This window comes from Ceratotherium simum, chromosome 30 (assembly GCF_057802395.1).
Source record: "Ceratotherium simum simum isolate JZ-2026a chromosome 30, ASM5780239v1, whole genome shotgun sequence".
Classification (NCBI taxonomy): Eukaryota; Metazoa; Chordata; class Mammalia; order Perissodactyla; family Rhinocerotidae; genus Ceratotherium; species Ceratotherium simum.
This window is the reverse complement of record NC_141929.1, coordinates 37,686,267-37,707,934: the sequence shown is the minus strand read 5'-3', so window position 1 is coordinate 37,707,934 and position 21,668 is coordinate 37,686,267. Positions and strand designations below refer to the sequence as shown.

Genomic DNA, 21,668 nt, shown 5'->3' with positions numbered 1-21,668 from the left:
TTATTGACTTCTGTACTGTGTCATAAAAAACTTAAATTGTTGGCTATGCTTTGTCAGCCTTTGGCAAAAATCCTTTGAGGCTAGTTGGTTGCTAGCCTCGCTCTCCTCTTATGTGGAGCCTCCAAGTCCATATCTCCTTCCTCCCTTGCTACTCTACAGCCATAAACCCTGTATTCCACTACTGAGCTCCTGGTCACTGTCACTGTCATTGTCCCTTTAGATGTGTATAACTCCTCAGGTGAATACGTGCATTTAGCCTGATATCCCTAAGGTTTGTAAACCCAAAGCAGTGAATCTGTAATGACAGAATTTCAGCTTTCCAGACAGGCAGTAGGGTAGATACTGCTAGGCACCTCTCAGATAAAAGAAGCATTGACTTTGTATAGCTATGAAGTCCTCCCTCTTGAATCCTACTCTACAGGTAAAGAGGCTACGAGCTTCGATTTGGGGGCCAGATTACCTGGATTCAAATCCTGGCTCTGTCATTTAGAAGCTATGTAAACTTGAGCAAGTTATTTACCCTCTTCAAGACTCAGGTCCTTATTTGTAAACTGAGTAAGGAGAGTACTTATGTCACAGGATTGCTGTAATAAAGAAATGAAACACTGAACGCAAAGTACTTGGAACAATTCCTGTCATCCAGTTAGATCTCAGGAAAAGTGTTTATACTATCATCATTTTTATTTATGTAGTGCAACACCATGCCATGTAAAAATATTTCCTTTAGATACAGAAGTAACTTTTGTAAATAGTGTGATTTTCTGTAATGGCTTCCACTTGTATGCATTTTCCAATATCTACAATTCCTTCACTTTCCTCTAGGTACATAGAAAATAATAGGCTAAAGGGCTTAAATTTCACTACATTCAATTTTCTCTAATAATTATTTTAAATAAAACTATAAAGGCAGATTTCTTTTTTCCCATATGAAAATATTACTTTGGGTCTGGGCGATTTGGAAAAGAAAAAAAAAGCTCTATTAGAGGAAAGGAAAATTTCTTAGTGTTCAATGCAGTAAAGAAACCTATGTACAAAATATTCAATTTGCATGATGTACTAAATATATGATTGACTTTTCTAGATAAAAAATTCCAACACAAATAGTTTATAATAACAATTCTTTATCAAAGAAAAAAACCTCCTAGATTATAACATTTACCTGGAAAACTTTGAGGTGACTTTGCTCAAGACCTAACAAGTAACAGTGTTCTTGGACTAGAAGGAATAATGATTTCTTCTTTGTCTCTTGTCTAATAACTGATGTTTAAATTCTAATTTGTAATATTCTTTCCAGGTAATTTACTCATCCTACCTTTTTAGCTAAATAATTTTACTAGATATTTCACAGAAATAAAGAATACTCTATTTTGTTATTAGGAGATTATATTAAAACATGAGAACATGTGATAAAGGCAGCCTTTCTACAATCTCCTCTAACCAATGCATCATACTGCTTAACCTGAGTGAGCGTGTGCCACTGGTTTCCGTCTTCAAAGGTAATGCGTGAATCTCACTATTATATTCTAACTCCGGCCACAATTTCAAATACACAACACATAACCTAAAACAAGAACTCTGATTGCAGCTGCACAATTTAAAATGTCATTTTAATTTTTGTTATGAGTTTGTAAAGATTATAAATGCCACACGCCATGGTTCTTGTCTCATTGCTTACTAACTAGCTTAGTCTTGCACTGTGGAACTTGGGGTCTGTAAAATTTCAGTTCTTTTAAATTCTACTGAATTCTACAGGTAGAGCTCAACATCTTAGCTTTAAAAATAAAATTCCAGGGGCCGGCCCCGTGGCTTGGTGGTTAAGTGAGCGCGCTCCACTGCTGGCGACCCGGGTTCGGATCCCGGGCTCGCACCGACGTGCTGCTTCTCCGGCCATGCTGAGGCCGCGTCCCACATACAGCAACTAGAAGGATGTGCAGCTATGACAGACAACTATCTACTGGGGCTTTGGGGGGAAAAAATAAATAAATAAAATCTTAAAAAAAAAAAATAATAAAATAAAATAAAATAAAATTCCATTTAAGCCTAGGAAGGAAGAACCTTGATCTATTTGGTTTGGAAACCCATGGGGAGAAATAATCTTGCTTCTTTTGAGTCTGTTTCTCTAAGTGTTCTTGGCAATTTCAACCAATATATCTTTTTTAAAACTGTTTATTCAAAACTATCACAAAAGTTATAAAATTCAAGTACTAGAGACATTTAAAAAGTTGAAATCCTTCCCTTCCAGGGATAACCATTGTCAACAATTTGGTGTGCATCTTTCTAAACTTTCTTCTAGGAATATACAAATATGTATACACATATCCTTAAGAAAAAAACCCAATTGGGTTTTACTATACATATTTTTCTGCAACGTTTTTCTTTCCATTCAATAATATAGCATACACATGAGGGAAAGGGAAATAGTCTCAACGAGGGCTTTTGATATCTGTTTTGAAAATTCTCCCAGAAAAGCTGTACCAGTTTATATTTCCCAGCAGCAGCCCATCAAGCTGCCTGTTTCCCCACATGCTCATTCTTTTCAACGGCCACTCTACTCTGTGGCTAAGCCATCACTCATTTTAACACCCTGTTACTCATAGGTTGTCTTCAATTGTTTTCCATTACAAATACACATATACACACATATATAAAAGTTACTTTTCCTCGGGAATTTGTAAAAGGATTTCCAAATGATAGTCATCTGGTCAAATGATATGCATATTTTAACTGTCAACAGGTAAAGCTAAATGGCCCTCTAAAAAATGTACCAATTTATACTTCTAGTAGTGTTCATGTATATCCTTCTTCATATCTTGCCAATATTAGTATCATTGCTTCTTATTTTTGCAGTTGGGTAGCTTAAAAATGATCTCATTCTCCTGATTATGAGAGAAGCTGAGTATTACTTTTACATTTACCAGCTGTTCATGTTTCTTCTGAGAACTGGCACTTCAATACTTTTTTTAATTATTGATTTTTTAGGACATCCCTGATTGTTAGGGACCTTAGCCCCTTACCTGTTATTCTCCTATAATTACTTGTAAAATAGGGGTAAAAATTACCTCAAATGGCTGTTGTAAGGATTAAATGAGAAAATACATGGTAAAGTGTTTAGTATACTGCCTGGTACATAGCACAGCATGCATTCAATATCTGCTATTATTATTATTATTATTATATATGCTGTTATTATTACCCCTATATGTTGCAAACATTTGGCCCCATCCTTTTCTTTTTAAAATTTAAGGTATCCTTCAACAAAAGGTTTATAATATTTACATAGTCATTTATGTCAATACTTTTCTTTATGGCACATAAGAAATGTTCAAGGAAGTCCATCAGGCAGATGAAAAACGACAGCAGATGAATATCTTCATTTACAGAAAGAAATGAAGAGCAGTGAAAATGTTAAATACGTAGGCAAATAGAAAAGATTTTTTTCTAATTATTTAAATCTCTTTAAAGATAACTGATAATTAAAGAACAGAGTGTGGTGTTAACGACATAAGTAGAGTAAAATGTGTGACATAATAGCACCAAGGCCAGAAAGGGAGAAGTAGAAATATGCTGTTGGAAGGTTCTTAAACCGTAAGTGAAGTGGTATAATATTGTTTGAAGACAGACTGGGATAAGTTAAAGATGCATCCACTCAAATAACAAAATCTATAGTTAACATGTTAGCAAAAAAGATAAAATAGATCATAAAAATGCTCAACTAATTCAAACGAAAGCAGAAAGAGGAAAAAGACAACAAAGAAGAAAATAAATAACAAGATAGTAGAGTTAAATCTAACCATATCAATACTGATATGAGAAAAAAAGGGCACAGATTGTCAGATTGGACTAAAAAGATCCAACTATATGCTATAGCTGTCTAAAAGAAATCCACCTTAAATATAAAGCCATAAATAGGTAAAAAGTAAAATTGATGGTAAGTGATACAACAGCCTTGAAGAAAGCAAAAAGACAACCCGCAGAATGGGAGAAAATATTTGCAAATCATGTATCTGATAAGAGACTTGTATCTAGAATATATAAAAAACTCTCAAAAATCAGTAATAAAAAGACAATCCACTTTAAAAAATGGACTAAGGATCTGAATAGACATTTCTCCAAAGAAGATAAACAAACGGCCAATATGCACATATATGCTCAACATAATTAGCTATCAGTGAAGTCCAAACCAAAAGCACAATGAGATACCACTTCACATCCACTAGGATGGCGATAGTAAAAAAAGACAGATCACAAGTGTTGGTGGAATGTGGAGAAAGTGGAACCCTCATATATTGTTAGGGAACATGTAAAATGGTACAGCTGCTTTGGAAAACAGTCTGGCAGTTCCTCAACAACCTGATCAAAAAATGGGCATAGGATATGAACGGACATTTTTCCAAAGATATACAGATGGCCAACAGACATATAAAGAGATGTTCAACATCACTAATTATTAGGGAAATGGAATCAAAACTACAATGAGATATCACCTTGCGCTTGTCAGAATGGCTATTATTAAAAAGACAAGAAATAACAAGTGTTGGAGAGGATGGGAGAAAAGAGAACCCTCATACACTTCTGGTGGGAATGCAAACTGGTACAGCCACTATGGAAAACAGTATGGAGATTTCTCAAAAAATTAAAAATAGAAATACCATACGATCCAGGTATTCCACTTATGGGTATTTATCCAAAGAACATGAAAACACGCATGCATAAAGATACATGCACCCCTATGTTCATCACAGCATTATTCACAATAGCTAAGATTTGGAAGCAACCCAAATGCCCATCAATGGATGAATGGATAAAGAAGACGTGGTATATATATACAACTTAGTACTACTCAGCCATAAAAAAGACAAAATCGTGCCTTCTGAGACAACGTAGATGGACCTTGAGGGTATTATGCTAAGCAAAATAAGTTAGAGAAAGACAAATATCATATGATTTCACTCATATGTGGAAGATAAACAAACACATAGATAAGGAGAACAGAGTGGTGGTTACCAGAGGGGAAGGTGGCAGGGGAGGGTGAAAGGGGTAGAGGTGCACATATGTATGGTGACGGATGGAAACTAGACTTTTGGTGGTGAACACAATGCAGTCTATACAAAAGTTGAAATATGATAATGTATACCTGAAATTTACACAGTTATAAATTAATGTGATGTTAATAAAATTATTTAAAAAAATGAAATACTTAGGTATCTGAAAAAAGATGTAGAAGACCTGTGCAATGAGAACTATAACATGCTGCTGAGAAAATTAAAGACCAAAAATAAAATAAAAAGACACACACACACACACACACACACACACACACACACACAGTGTTCATGGGTCCGAAGACTCAATATTGTTACGTCAATTATCCTCATACTGATTTACAGATTCAATGTAATATCAATCAAAATCTGAGCAGACTTTTTTTTTTTTTTTTTGCAGAAATTGACAAACTTATTCTAAAATTCATAGAAAATGCCCAGGATCTAGAATAGCCAAAATAACTTTGGGAAAAAAAGAATAAAGTTACACTATCTGAATTCACTACTTATAATCAAAACATTGTGGTACTCCTACAAAGATGGACAATAGATCACTGGAACAGAAGAGGCAGTGAGGAAATACACCCACTGACATACATATGGTCAATTGATTTTCATCAAAGATCAAAGGCAATAGAGTGGAAAAAGGAAGTCTCTTCATCAAATGGCGCTAGAACAATTTACCAAAAAATGAACTTTGATCCATATTCTGTACCATATACAAATATTAACTCAAAATGGATCACAGACCTAAATATAAAATGTAGAAATATAAAAAATTCTAGGGGAAAGCATAGGACTGTTAGGTAAAGATTTCTTAGATATGACACGAAAAATCACAATATACAAAAGAAAAATCGATAAATTTGAACTTTTCCAAAATTAAGCACTTCTGACCTTTGAAAGACACTGTTCAGAGAATGAAGAGACAAGCCAGAGATGAGAGACAGTATTTGCAAAACATATATCTAATAAAGAATCACATAAAAAGATATTAAAAAATCATCAGTTTTTAGAGAAATTGAAATTAAAACTACAAAGAGCTACACTACAAACAAAATAGCTAAAGTTAAAGAAGACTAACCACACCAATGTTGAAGAAAATGTGAAGCAACTGGTACTGTTCGGTGTTTTCTTAAAAAGTTAAACGCTCACCTTCCAAAAAACGCAGCCATTCCATTCCTAGGTATTTATCCAAAGCGAATGAAAGCTTATGTCCAGACAAGGACTTTTACAGGCATGTTTATAGCAGAGTATTTGTAATAACCAGATCTGATAAAAACTCAAATGCCCATCAATATATAAACGGATATAATAAGCAAATTGTGATATATCCATACAATGGAATACTCCTCAGCTAAAATAAGCAATGAACTAAGGACACATGTAACAACATGGATGAATCTCAATATTATAACGCTGAGTGAGGGAACCCAGGCATAGAGCATATATTGCATGACTCCATTTATATAAAATAGTAGAAAATGCAATCTAATCTACGGTGTCAGAAAGCAGACTGGTGGGGGGCCGGCCCCATGGCTTACCGGTTGGGTGCGCGCGCTCTGCTACTGGCAGCCTGGGTTCGGATTCTGGGCGCGCACCAACGCGCCGCTTGTCCAGCCGTGCTGAGGCAGCGTCCCCCATACAGCAGCTAGAAGGATGTGTAACTATGACGTACAACTATCTACTGGGGCTTTCGGGAGAAAAGGGGAAAAAAAACGGGGAGGAGGATTGGCAATAGATGTTAGCTCAGGGCCGGTCTTCCTCAGCAAAAAGAGGAGGATTGGTGTGGATGTTAGCTCAGGGCTGATTTTCCTCACACAAAAAAAGCAAAACAAAAAGAACGCAGACTGGTGGTTGCCTGTGGGATGAGGAAAGGGTGGAAGCAGGAGAAGGGTAGATTACAAAGGATTAAAAAGAAACTTCTGTGAGTGATGGATATCTTCTCCCTATCTTGATTGTAGTGATATTTTCATAGGTGGTATATGTCAAAACTTACCAATGTACACACTTGAAAGATATGCAGTTTACTCTATGTCAATTAAATCTCAATAAAGCTGTTAAAAATATATGGTACTCCTTCATGAGAGAAACAAAACAAAAACACAGGCAACAAAAGAAAAAATAAACTTGCCATCATCAAAACAAAAAACATTTTTGCTTCAAAGGACAGCATCAAGAAAAGTGAAAAGACAACCCAAAGCATGGGAGAAATTTTTTGCAAATCATTATATCTGACAAGGGACTTGTACCTAGAACATACAAAGAATTCTTACATATCAATAATAAAAAGACAAATAATTTTAAAAATGGGCAAAGGATCTAAATAGACAATTATCCAAGGAAGATACACAAACAGCCAATAAAAAGAAGCTCAATATCATTTACTCATCAGAAAACTGCAAACCACAATGAGATAACACTTCAATCTTATGAGGATGGCTACAATAGAAAAGACAGGTAACAAAAAATGCCGCTGAGGATGTGGAAAAATTGGAACCCTCATACATAGCTGATGGGAATGTAAAATGGTGCAGCTGCTTTGGAAAAGTCTGGTAGTTCCTCAAACATAGCGTTCCACTCCTCAGTATATTCCATTCTTATATAAATCTCAAGAGAAATGAAAACATGTCCACACAAAAACTTGCATATGAATGTTCATAGCAGTATTATTCAAAATAGCTAAAAAGCAGAAAGAACTCAAATATCCATCAACTGATAAATAAATAAAATGTGGTATATCCATACAATGGATATTCAACAATAGAAAGAAATGAAGTACTGATACAAGCTACCATATGGATAAACCTTGAAAACATTATCCTAAGTCAAACAGCCAGTCATGGAGTACCATGTATTGTTTGATTGCATTTATATGAAATGTCCAGAATAGGCAAAATTATAGAAAGAGAGAGTAGATGAGTGGCTTCCTAGGGCTGGTGAGATGGGAGAGTGATGGCTAAGGTGAGTGGGGCTTCTTTTTAGCATTATGAAAATGTTCTAAAATTGACTGTGGTGATGGATGCACAACTCTGTGAATATCCTAAAAGCCACTGAATTGTATATGGTAAATGGACGAACTATATGGTGTGTGAATTATATCTTAATAAAGCTGTTAATAAAAAAAATAGAAGTAACTTCAGAAAATTTTAGCCCATTAAAAAACCCCATGGGAAATGTTTAAATGACATAACATGTACAATGCACATATCAAATGCCTCTTCTCTGAGTAGGCCAGTATTTACACATCTAGTGGGCAGCCTTTTGAGGCTGGTTTTAATTTCTCTTCAAAGGCTATAAACTAAATGTTATTTCTTGATACACTACCACTTGACAAAGTTTGGGCTATTCTAGGTTGTTAATACGCTATGTGCATCTGTCTTATTTCTCATTAACAAAGGGAGCTGATGGATCCTTCAACTTGAAGTTTGATTTTCTCCCTGGCTGCTCGTAGAGCTTGTGTGTCCACTTTAGCCATTTCTATCTCCAGTGAGTTCTGCTCTTCCAGACTGTCCTTAACTCTCTGCCTCTTAATCCCCCCATTTCGTTCTCAGCCTAGGCTCAAATTGAAGGAAAAGAGCTTCAGTTTGGGGATATGTCTATCTTTCTGTGTAAACCTTAAGAACGGTAGTTGTACACACACAAGAAAAACAGATTAAGAAGAAATACCAATAAGTCCATTAGGAATCCTCTAAAAATGAAACAATTTTTTTTTAATTGATGCTCTAAAACCCATGCTGCCAGCTATTGGTAAATGCAGAATCCTCAGCCAAGCTAATTAACAAAATAAAGCTTCCACTTTGAAATACTAAAATTTTTTTTTTCCTTTGTGAGGAAGATCAGCCCTGAGCTAACATCCATGCCAATCCTCCTCTTTTTGCTGAGGAAGACTGGCCCTGGGCTAACATCCATGCCCATCTTCCTCCACTTTATATGGGAGGCCGCCACAGCATGGCCTGCCAAGCAGGGCATCAGTGCGCGCCCAGGATCCGAACCGGCGAACCCCGGGGTCACCACAGCGGAGTGCGCGCACTTAACTGCTTACGCCACCAGGCCGGTCCCTCAAAATACTAAAAATTATTGAAGTGTTTCTGTAATACAGACTACTGACAATCAGAAATGTTCAAAAGAGGTGATAAACTTGATATTCAATATAAACTTCACTTGAGCTCTGGACAAAAGCAATAGATTTTTTCCCTAGACAGCAGCTAGGATTTAAGATTCAGTGGGCAGACAGTCAATGTTTCTTGCATAAAAGGAGGAAGTGAGCCTCTGTTGTAGAGCAAGGCCAACTGAAAGGCAAAACATAACAGGCTGTGAGACTGGATGCTAAAAGGTCCTGTCAAAGAAGTGGTTAGAAAAGATTTTGTCATGTTTTAATTTATCTTTATTCAAAGGTGTTCCTTATATTGGCCAATTTGGTAGCCACTCCAACACCTTCTTTCCAGGGATTATAATATTTGTGTATTTTATTATGTAAAATGAAATATAAGTGTCATTTTATTTGTTCATTGGATAACAGTATAAACAGTATATTCAGACTTTAAGAGTGAGAAATTCAGCGACATACCACAACTTATAAAGTACACATGCAGAAAGAACAAAGATCGGTTAGGAAATTATACTAGTTCTTGTTCAGTTGTTAATACTGTAGGATGCAGTGATGAGTTGGATAAGGGGAAAGGGAGAGAGAAGATGACGAAACAGATAAGGAAATGAAGGACAATGTCCACATTTCTGGTTTTAGTGATGGGGTGAGTGATGGTACCACCATCTGAGATAAACAGTACACTAAGAACAGGTTCAGGGGAGAGAAGATACTTTCAGGTTTTGGGTGACATAGATAGAGCATCCAGGGGAAGTTATATACACAGGTGTGAAGCCCAGATACAGGAACTTAAAAGTCCCAAGCTTACCAGTGGCTGTTAAACTAGCCAAAGTAGATGGAGAACATGTAAAGTGAGGACAAAGGGCTGAGAATAGAACCCTCAGAAACACCAATATTTAAGGTGGTCAAGATGAAGAGGAGTTCTCAGAAGAGATGGTATAGGAACAGTTAGAGAGGATACAGAGGGAACTAAAAGAGTTTTAGGAGTAAATCATCAATAGCCAAAGGTAGGCAAGAATCTGGCGACACCAAGACTGTGAAATGTCCACTGGATTTGTCAATTAGAAGTTGCTGGGACTGAATTAGACATTTAGTAGAGCAGAGTGGGCTGAAGGCAGACTGTGACAGGTTAAGGGTGAATTTTAGGTAATAGAGACAGCTGTCCAGAGTTATAATTTTTTTTTTAAGTTTGGGGAGACTTGCATATACTTAAATAAAGATTGGGGAAAAAAAGAGTGGAATGAGAATATTTTGAAGGCAAAGGAGAGGGGATAATTGATGCAGCAAGATCCAGAGGATAGAGGCAGAAGTGAATGGAGAGGATTTCAAATAGAGACAGAGAAATCAATGAGGAAACTGCTACAATAGTTCCGGGTAAGAAAAAAGTGACTTAAGCTAGGGAGGTGGCAGTGATAACAGAAAAGAAGACTGAAAATCACATTATTAAAGAGGATCATACCTGCCTGACGTAGGAGAAACAATACTAATTTAACTTTTCTAGGCTAAAATGACTGGGGCCATGACAATCTCTTTATAGTAAACAGGAAAATTATGAGGAAGAGTTGGATCTGAAGAGAAGGGGAGGTATGATTAAGTTTGGTTTTAGACAAGTCAAGTTTGAGGAGATGGTTCGATATCAACATGGCAGAGAAGACAAGGTTTGAGATAAAGATCTGGGCGTTATTCACCTAGAAGTTAAGACACCTTGTGATGTAAATCTGAACGAAACAGCTGAGGGAACAAATACAGGAAAAAGTGTCAATAGCTGAAGATTCTACCTTGTGGAATGTCCTCAGGGAGCAGACAAAAGATTTAAAATAAAAACAACAACTCAGAAGTATGAAAAATATATATCTTACAGTGATGGAGAGAAACTTGTGTCATTCAACATTAGAAATGATTTTTTTGAATATGTGAACTTGAGCTAAATATGACATCTTCCCATGTGATTTTTTTTTGAGTTATGCTATAAGATAGTCCAAGCATCCAGTAACTGAAGATGGTTAAATTGACACAATGGAACATTTTACAATTATTAATTGTATTACTGACATGTAAGGCTGTTCACAATAAGTGAAAAAAGCAGGTCACAAAACAGTATTAATGGTATGATCCTGTTTGGCAATACCAACAAAACATCACACACATACTCATGCACACAGAGGTAGAGCAGGGTTTGGAAGCAAGTTTGGAAGTTTAGCACTACTTTATATTTTTCTTATTTGTGATTTGCTTGTTCATTGTCTGCCTTTCCCCAATTTATCTCTCTTATTCACATTTGTATCCTCAGCATCCAGAATTTGCTTCAAATGAATTTGCTATTAATTCAATGAATATTTCTTAAGTAAAAGTTAACAGGTAATAAGAAAAATAACCCTAAAAGCTTAATTTATGGTTAAGCACTGCTTCTCCTAAGTCTCTCTATTTTTGAAATGATCAGGTATGTTGGAAGCAAAGGAAAATGGTGGAGACGTAGTCTGCTTGATAGGGACTTTACCCCCAAGAAGACTCTTGACTCTGAGGACGGACAAATGCTTCTCTGGGCTGTCTAGTGAGACACCTCACAAGGCCCAGAGCAGTCCTGCATCGCTGCACAAGAAAAGACTGAATGTCACAAGTTGATATGACTCATTTTTATAAAAGAATAATCTCAGAACACACACAAATCTTGTGTCCTCAAAGTCAGCTCCTTGTGATGCTCTATACTTCAATGTCATTGCTCACAATATTTTGGGATTCCTCTTTGAAGATGCCTTCAGAAGCTGTTCAGTCTTCTGACATCCTCAGGGATGGTAAATCTTCAATGTGAGCAGTAAATGTGAACTTCAGTGTTATGGTTAAGATAAGTAAATATGCTGTCTAGTACAATATTTGTACAAAATCAAAGTATATATAAAGCAGTGAGACTTACATGAGTCTGACTCTTTGACTTACTTTGATTGAGATATAATTCATATGCTATAAAATTCACCATTTTAAAGTGTTTAATTTAGTAGTTTTTGGTATATTCACAAGACTGTATAACCATCACCATTATTAAATTCCAGATTATTTTCATCACCCTAATATGAAATCCCATACCCATTAACAGTCACTCCCTATACAGGCAATTCTTAGAGAAGAATATCTATAGTGTTTTAAACACTACTAAAGAAATGTCTATTCTACCAAGGCGACTCTTCCGTACAACTGATTCATCTGTATATATTATTTTTAGACAAATATCAGTCATATTCATTACCAGTGAAATTCAATCAAGGAAAACAAATTGTTTTGCCACCGGCCATATTTTGTTTTTCCACCATATTCTAAAACCACTTATGAAATATTCATTAGTTCATGAAAGGTAAGAAATCCCATGCACTTGAATACCTGTGAGACAAAATAACCAACCACATTTAGGTTTCAATTTTATCTTCTTGGGAAAAGCGTGACAACATGCTGAGTTAAGATAATTACGTACCTTAAAAAAAGGATATTGTCCCATCAATGAAAATACATTAAAATAAGATCAAACCAGGAATGTATACATAATCACCTATTAAAAACTCTTTATTAAGTAGAGGGCAAAACATTTAGATAATTAACTAAAACTCTGAAAGAAAAAGCAGATGTAACACAATTAGTGCTTCTATAAAACTGGAACCTTTTTCCCTGTTAGGTCTTTCTTGGCCTTGAGCGACCCCAAGTCAATTTGAGATTAAGCTCATCATCCTAAATTACTTTTTACCATTACTCGAAAGTGAGATAAAATTCTCTGTTCTCGGGGTAACGATGGCCTTAACAATGCCAAGTAATGGCATACTTATGACAATGACCATTTTTGGAAATTTTACCAATAAAGCCATGACTCCCACGTTAGGATACTCGTGCTAACAAATAATAAGTTGTTGACGATGTAGAGAAACGGGAGCTACAGCGAGAAAGACCATGAGTTCAATTTACATTCTGTGGGAAAAAACCTGATAAGTGTGTTTAAATACCCCATCTATAACGCAAAAGGAGCTTGAATTCAGTCAGTCCATGATCCCTCCTTCACTCTTTAGAACTCTATTTAAAACTCAATGGCATATGAAAAATGACAACTTTGTACTACTCTCTCTTTGGTATTCTACTTGGTTTCTTATGCTCACTTATTCAGAATGGAGAGAAGGACTTTCTAAGACCTATGAACAATAGCATTTTAAAAGCTTGGCTAACATGGATTTTATATATCAGATTTCCGTTATTTTTGCAGTTTCCCTTTCTTAGATTCATGTTCATAAATTTTTTGCTAAATTTCTCACACGTACCTGAGCATGTATCAATCTGTTATTCTACTCTGTTTAGTTGACATTCGTTGTCCACCTCCTGAAAGGACTTAGAATGAAAAATATATTTTCCTGGAATGTGAGAATCCCAGGCCCCTCCCTTACTATTACATTTCTTCAACTGCTGTTTTTGTATTACAAAGGGCACCATTTTTGAAATGTCAATTATGGGCCTAAACAAAAATGCTAGCAAGTAAATACACAATAGTAGGTATTTATAAAATATGGTACATATTATATGAGAGCTGCATCTTACAGAAGCATAGGTACTCAAGCCAGTAGGGTGAAAATCATGTACATACTGGAGCTGATCCATAAGCATTTAACGTCCTGAATTCAACTATATGTACAATGCTTGTTACATTCTGAGAGACTAATACATAATCTGTTGTTTAATAACTCTAGAAGTATAGTAAAAAGGCTATAGAATTTTATTTTCATATGTATTCTCTATTTCACTTCACAGTATATATTATATGTATAGGGAGGATTACACAAATCCATATATATATATTTTAACTTATGGATGATGTAATGGATTTTTAAGAGTAATTTTGCCATTTTTAGATCAATTTTAAAACCTATATTTTGATTCTGTCATATACCAAAATGTGAACAGTGATCATCTCTAGGTGATTATAGGTGATTTTAATTAATTTTTTTATTTGTACTTTCTAAATTTCTACAATTTTTGTTTATTAGAAAAATATAAAGTAAAAAATACTACACCATATTTGTATTCTATTAAATCATGCCAGCTTCTGTTACATATTAAAAAATAAATGATTCTTTTGAATAAAAACATAATGTGTGGTCATAAATAAGTCAATGACTCCAGATAACACCATTACTACTCAACACTGTAATGAAAGTCCTGGCCAATGCAACAAGATCAGAAAATATACCAATTACAATTGGTATACCAATTACATAGCAAGAGACCTAACTATCCTTATTTTCAAATAAAATGACTATATACACGGAAAATCCAAGAGAATATACAAACTATTAGAATAAGAGAATAAAGCAAGATTGGTGAATACAAGATCTACATATCAAAACAACAGTCTTCTCACATACCAATAATAACCATTAGAAAATTAACAGAAAAATCTCATTCACAGTAACAATGAAATCTCTAAGTTATCAAGGAGTAATCTAATGAAAGATGTTTCATGAGGAGTTTTATGAAGATAATCACAAAACATAATGACAAAACATTTACTAAAAAATATTTAAAGAAAATATGAACTAGAAGAGTCAACATAACAAATATGCCAACTTTGCACAAATCAATCTTTAACTACAATGTAATCAAATGTCCAACAGAGGTTTTTCTGGTCAAATAACAAAAATTAATGCTAAAATTTATGAACAAAGGGACAAGAATAGTCAAGACAATTCTAAAGGAAAAGATTACACGGGAAGATTTTCTCAATCAAATATCAAAACTTATTTTAGAGCTACAATAATTAACACAATGTAGAATCAATACATAGACTGACAAACTACGTAAGTCACCAGAATAGAAGGCACAGAAACAGAACTGTGTACACGGAGAACAAAGGTGGCATTATAATAAGTGGAGAAAAAACAGACTCTTCAATAAATACGGAGACAGTTATCCAAGAGGAAAACAATATAATTAAATCCCTTTGATGTAATATACAAAAATAAATTTTAGGTAGATTAAAAGCGTGGATGTGAAAAAAAAATTTTTTAACTTTTATGATAAAATACAGGAAAATGTTATGACCACAGGATATATCGGTATTACCAAAACACGATCAAGAAAGCTTAATCTGTATTTATTCCTTGTATGCATTTCTAATATTAAGTTGGATATAATTATCCCTATTCTCCGTAGTTCTCTGTCACATGAGAAGAGTCTACTATGTGCAAGTGATTATCATTAATATTGTGGTAGCTTACATGCAATGATATATAACATTCTAGATTATATATTCAGTTGAGGGACATAGGTCATAAAAGACATAAAATTATGTTAAAACCAGTTTGCTTATTTTATTAGAAATATAATTCATGCATTTTTATTTCCCAATTATAAAAATTAAATATAAAAATATATTTACAATGAATACAATACCTGGAAATTTAAAGAGAAAATGAGATATTGGCCATTTAAACATGTAATTTTAAATGGTAATAACAAATGAAATTAAGTTTATAACCAAATTTGAATTTTCAGGATGTTAAGAATGAGACGACTTAGCCCAAACCCTTGCTAGCTAATACAGTAGCCACTAGGTCACACGTGGCTTCTAAGCAACTGAAATGTGGCTGGACCAAATTCAGACATGCTGTAGTGTAAAATCCACAGCAGATTTTGATGAATTAGTACACATACATAAAATACATACAATAACACAACTGTACTTTGAAGAATACGCTATCTATATTTCTTACTCTCTAAGGAGATGGCTGTGTGTGATGTGCAAGCACATTTATTTTAGCTCTTAGGTTTGGGACGGAGCTTATGTTTCCAGTTCAAGCTCAGAATTGCCTCTAGTCAGTGAGGCAAACAAATCACCTTTAAAGTGTATCACAAAATTACACATAATAAATAAGGTAGAAGAAAGTTGTTTCAACTTTATACCAAGTATTTATTTAAATATCTTCCTCTCTTTATGTCCTGATATTCCTAACTGTCCAAAAGTGAGCTCAAGTTTAGATCCATTCATTCATGGCTCCTGAGTACTGTTTCTAGTCTTTGTTTAAAGCAAACAATCTTACTTAACAGAGATTACAAATGGAGATTCTGTGCATAAAAGTGCCAGTGCATAATACATGTTTTCATGGAAAAAAGAGAGATACAAAGATGAGAAGGCAAAACACGAGATTCACAGAGGTCTCAGCTGTATCTGAATGATGTGAAGCAAATGTGATAAGAAGTGAGGATTTCCTTGAGTGGTGGAGATTTGCAAGAAGAATGGAAGAAGTCAATTACAAATGTTTCTTTCCAGACATCAGAATTGGCTTAGTCTGGTTCAGGAACAGACCAGGCAAGAAGTGCTCTTTTGCTCCAAATTTCAGATGGCAGAGCATTATGCACAAGTGCCCAAAGCCCAGGTGTAATGGACAGAGCCTGAGAGAAGAGAAGGAACAAGAGGAAGGCAGACCTGTTTTTTCAATTCCTGCCTGGACAGCAATGTGGCTGCTATTCTTTCACAGACCTGTCACACTCAAGCTCAGATAAAAAAATATTTCTGCATAGAAAAAAGCTGTGAAACTGATATTTTGGAATCCTTGATGCTGCTATTGCAGGGAAAAACCAGAAGTGACAATGCGGAGGAAAGGAAAGTGCTGTGTGAGGGGAAAAGAACTTAGCAACTAGAGTAGAAATAGTGATTATTATCAGCTAATAGGAATTAACATCACACTAAATATTACCCATTGACAACACAGCCACGTACAGCCTATAAGAGAGTAACTTAAGAAATGGTGAATACTTATGAAAGCCTTGACATTCTCACATTTCTTATTTACTCTAAATTTAATCCTCATGAAAACTTAGAAACCAGGCAACATTCTGAATATTATTGTTTTCTTACTGTTGAGTTTGGAGTTCTTTCTATATTACAGACGCAAGCTCTTTTGCAAATATTTTCTCCTAGTCCGTGGCTTGTTTTTTTTAATCCCCTTCACAATTTCTTTTGCAGAAGCAAAGGTATGAATTTTGATAAAGATCAAATTTTCAATTTTGTTCGTGTATTGACTGTGTTTTTGATGTCATGCCTAAGAGCTCTTCAATTAACTCTAGGTCACAAAGATTTTCTACGTTTTCTTCTAAAAGTTTTATACTTTTACATTTTACACTTAAGTTTGTGATCCATTTTGAGTTAATGTTTGTACACAGTGTGAAGTTTAGGTTGAGGTGGTTCTTCTTTTTTGCCTCTGGATGTCCAATTGTTCCAATACCATTTATTGAAAAGACTGTCATTTCACTACTGATATTGCTTTGCCAATACCATACTGTCTTGATTATTGTAGCTATATAGTAAAATGTTCAACTCAGGTATTGTGATTCCTACAATTTTATTCTTCTTTTTCAAAACTGATTTAGCTATTCTAGTTCTTTTGTCTTTCTACATGAATTATAGAATCAATTTGTTTATATCTACAAAAAATCCTGCTGGATTTTGATAGGAATGACATTAAATCTATAGAGGAGGCAAAACAATATCTTTGCTTTGTTAAGCTTTCCAATTCAAGAATATGTTATGTCTCTTCATTCAGTCTTCTTTGATTCCTTTCATCAGCATTTTGGAGTTACTGGCATACAGATACTTTACAAGTTTTATTTATACTTTACCTCATTTTTCTATTTTAAACTGTATTGTGCAGTTAATTCGTTTCCAATTGTTTTGCCGGTAAATAAATGATTGATTTTTTTGTGTATTGATCTTGTATCCTGCAACCTTCCAAAATTCACTTATTAATTCTATGAGTTTTTTTCCTACCTTCTTTGAAATTTTCTACACAGTCACGTCATCTGCAATAGAGTAAGCTTGATTTCTTCCTTTCCAACTTCTATGTCTTTTATTCTCTTTTCTTGCCTTACTGCACTGGGTAAGACTTCCAGGACTATGTTTAATGAGAGTGGTGAGAGTACACATAGTTGCCTTGTTTCCAATCTTAAGGAGAAAGCATTAGTCTGTCTTTCACCGCTAAGTATAACATTAGCTGTAGATGTTTTGTAGTTCTTTATCAAGTTGATGAAATTCTGTGTATTCCCATATTTCTGAGAGTTTTTATCATGAATGGGTGTTGAATTTTGTCAAACAACTTTTAGGTCTTAACTGATATGATTTTGTCCTCATTTAGAGTATTAAATGGAAGAATACAATGATTTTTGAATATTAAACTAAACTTGCATTCATAGAATAAACTCCCCTTGGTCACGATGTTATTATTCTTTTGATATATTGCTGGCATTCTGTGGCATAATAGGAAATATATATTTTGGTCTTTGTCTCTAGTTCCTGGCACAGAGCTCCTAAAACTCTAGGAATTTCTTGTGTGACAGGAGCGTCTTTTGGTATTCAAAACAAATACCTTTCAAACATATCTGAGTTTGTGCTAATGAGGTGACTCTTGTTGGGCCCCTCAATAGCTTCAGGATGAGGGCTGGATGCCAGAAAGCCCAAGCTTTGGAACCTCTGGGGAGGGGAGAAGGACAGGAGCCTGAGTTCAATCACCAATGGCCAATGATTTAACCAATCATGCTTACACAATGAAACCTCCATAAAACTCCTAAACAACAGGGTTCAGGGGGCTTCCAAGCTGGTGAACACATCCATGTACCATTAGGGTGGTGTGCCTCAACTCCACAGGGACAGAGGCTCCTGTGCTTAGGAGTTCACCCTTCTGGACCTTGACCTATGTACCTCTTCATCTGGCTGTTCATTTGTATCTTTTATAATAAACTGTAGAAGTAAGTATAACATTTTTATGAGTACTGTAAGTGGTTCTATCAAATTATAAAACCTGAAAGGGGGTGATATTGTGGGAACTCCTGAGTTTGTAGGCAAGTCAGACAAAAGTGCAGATAGCTTGGAGACTGGGACTTGCAACTGGCGTCTGAAGTGAGGGCATTCTTGTGAGACTAAACCTTTAAACCTGTGGAATCTGACACTAACTCCGTGTAGTTAGTGTCAGAACAGGACTGAATCACTGGACACTCAATTGGTGTTGCAGAATCAGAGAGATTCACTTTGCTAATACTTTGGCGATTTTGTATTTCTCTTCATGAAAAACATTGGTCTGTAGTTTTCTTTTTGTATTCTCTTTGTACGGTTTGGTATCAAGGTAATGAAAGCCTTTTAAAATCAGTTGACTTGAGAAGTGTTCATTCATCTTCTGTTTTCTGGAAGAGATTATGGAGAATTGGAATTATTTATTCTTTAAATGTTTGGTAGATCCTGTCAGTGAAACTATCTGGGTCTGGAGATTTCTTTTTCAGAAGGTTTCTATCAAAAGAATTGATTTTTTAAATAGTTATACGATGGTTCATATTATCTATTTCAGTTTGGGTGAATTTTGTTAGTTTATGGTTTCCAAGGAATTGTCCATTATATTTAAATTGTCACTTTATGCATGTAGAGTTGTTCACAGCAGACTTTTATCCTTTAATAGCCTGTGAGGTCTGTAGTGATATCCTCTTTTTAATTTGTTTTTGGTACTTTTTATCTTCTTCCTTTTTTTGGTCAATTTTCCTAGAGGTTTAGCAATTATTGTTCTTTTCAAAGAATCAGCTTTTGATTTGACTGACTTTGTTTACTGTTTTTCTATTTTTAATTTTATTGAATTCTTCTTTTGGCTGTATTATTTCCTTCCTTCTGTCTGCTTTGAGTTTATTTTGCTTTCTTTTTCTAGATTATTGATCTGATATGGCTATTCTTTTCTAAAGATTTTATTTATTTTATTTTTTGCCCCCAAAGCCCCAGTAGATAGTTGTATGTCATAGCTGCACACCCTTCTAGTCGCTGTATGTGGGACTCGGCCTCAGGATGGACAGAGAAGTGGTGCCTCGATGCGCACCCGGGATCCGAACCCGGGCCGCCAGCATCGCAGCGCGCGCACTTAACCACCAAGCCACAGGGCCGGCCCTGGCTATTCTTTTCTAATGTAAATATTTAGTGCTATAAATTTTCTCATAAGAATTGCTTTATCTGTATCCCACAGATTTTGAGATGTTGTAGCCTTATTTTCATTTAGTTCAATTATTTAAAAATTTTCCTTGAGACTTACTTTTTACCCACATATTATTTATAAGTGTGTTGTTTAATTTCCAAGTGTTTAGGGACTTTCTTGTTGTCTTTTATTGACTTTTAGTTAATTCCATTATGGTCATATCTTGTACAGGTAAATTTGTTAAGGTTTGTTTTATCTTGGTAAATGTTTCACGTGCTTGCATGAAAAGAATTTGCATTCTGCTGTTGTTGGGTGGAGTGCTCTGTAAATGTGAATTAGATCTTCTTGGTTAATGGTGTTGCTCAGTTCTTCTATATCTTGCTGATTCATTGTTTAGTGGTTCTATTGATTGAGGGGGTACTGATGTCTCCAACTGTATTTGTGGATTTGTCTATTTCTCTTCTCAGTCCTATCAATTTTTGCTTTATGTATTTGCAGCTCTGTTGTTTGATCATATACATTTAGGATTGCAATATCTTCTTGGTGAATTAACCCTCTTATAATCATATAATATCACTCTTTGTCTCTGGTAATTTTCTTTGCTCTGCTTTACTGATATTAAAATAGCTACTACAGTTTTTATTTGACTATTTGTTGGCATGTTATCTTTTCCCACCCTTTTACTTTTAAGCTACTTATATCTTTATATTTGAAGTGATTGTCTTCTAGACAGCATATCGTTAGGTCATAATTTTTAATCCATTCTGACAATCTCTGTCTTTTAATTAGCGTGTTTCAACCATCTACATTTAATGTAAGCATTCATAAGATAAGGTTTAAGTTGGCTATATTATTAATTCCTCTGTTGTCTCCAATGTTTTTCATTCTTATCCCCTTTTCTGTCTCCCAGTTGGTTATTTGAATATTTTAAAAATATAGCATTTTAATTTATCTATTGTGTTTCTGAGTATCTCTGTATGTATAGATTTTTTTCTTTAGTGGATGCTCTACAAATTACATTTACACACAACACAACATACATCACCATACACTAGTATCACTTTACCACTTCAACTGGAATGTAGAAAACTCATCAGTTAGGTCTATTTATCCTTTAGCATATGATTATCTTGAATATTATCTCTTCATACGTTGAGAGTCTTAGCAGAAAATGTTACATTATTTGCTTTCAACGATCATAGTTTAAATAATTCAGGAGGAAAAGAATAATCTATTGTATTTACCCTACCCTTTTAATTGTTCTTTCTTTATTATTGATATTCCAAGTTTCTTTCTGGCATCATTTTCTGTCCCTCTGAAGAATCTGTTTTAACAATGATTTTACAGCAGGTCTGCTGACTAAATGTTCAGATTTTTGTTGAGAATGTATTTATTTAACCTTCATCGCTGATGGATATTTTTGCTAGGCATAGAATTCTGGGTTTACAAATAATTTCTTTCAGCCCTTGAAAAATGTTGTGCCAATTCCTCCTGGTCTCCATAGTTTCTGATAAGAAACGTAATTAATTGAATCATTGTTCCCTTAAAGGCAAT

The 21,668-nt window shown here is 34.8% G+C and overlaps 1 protein-coding gene across 5 annotated transcripts in view; it reads right to left on the bottom strand.

Annotated features, from left to right (window-relative positions):
- ITFG1 (integrin alpha FG-GAP repeat containing 1) overlaps positions 1-21,668 on the bottom strand; it is a 265,929-nt gene that overhangs the window by 103,867 nt on the left and 140,394 nt on the right. The window lies entirely within an intron of this gene.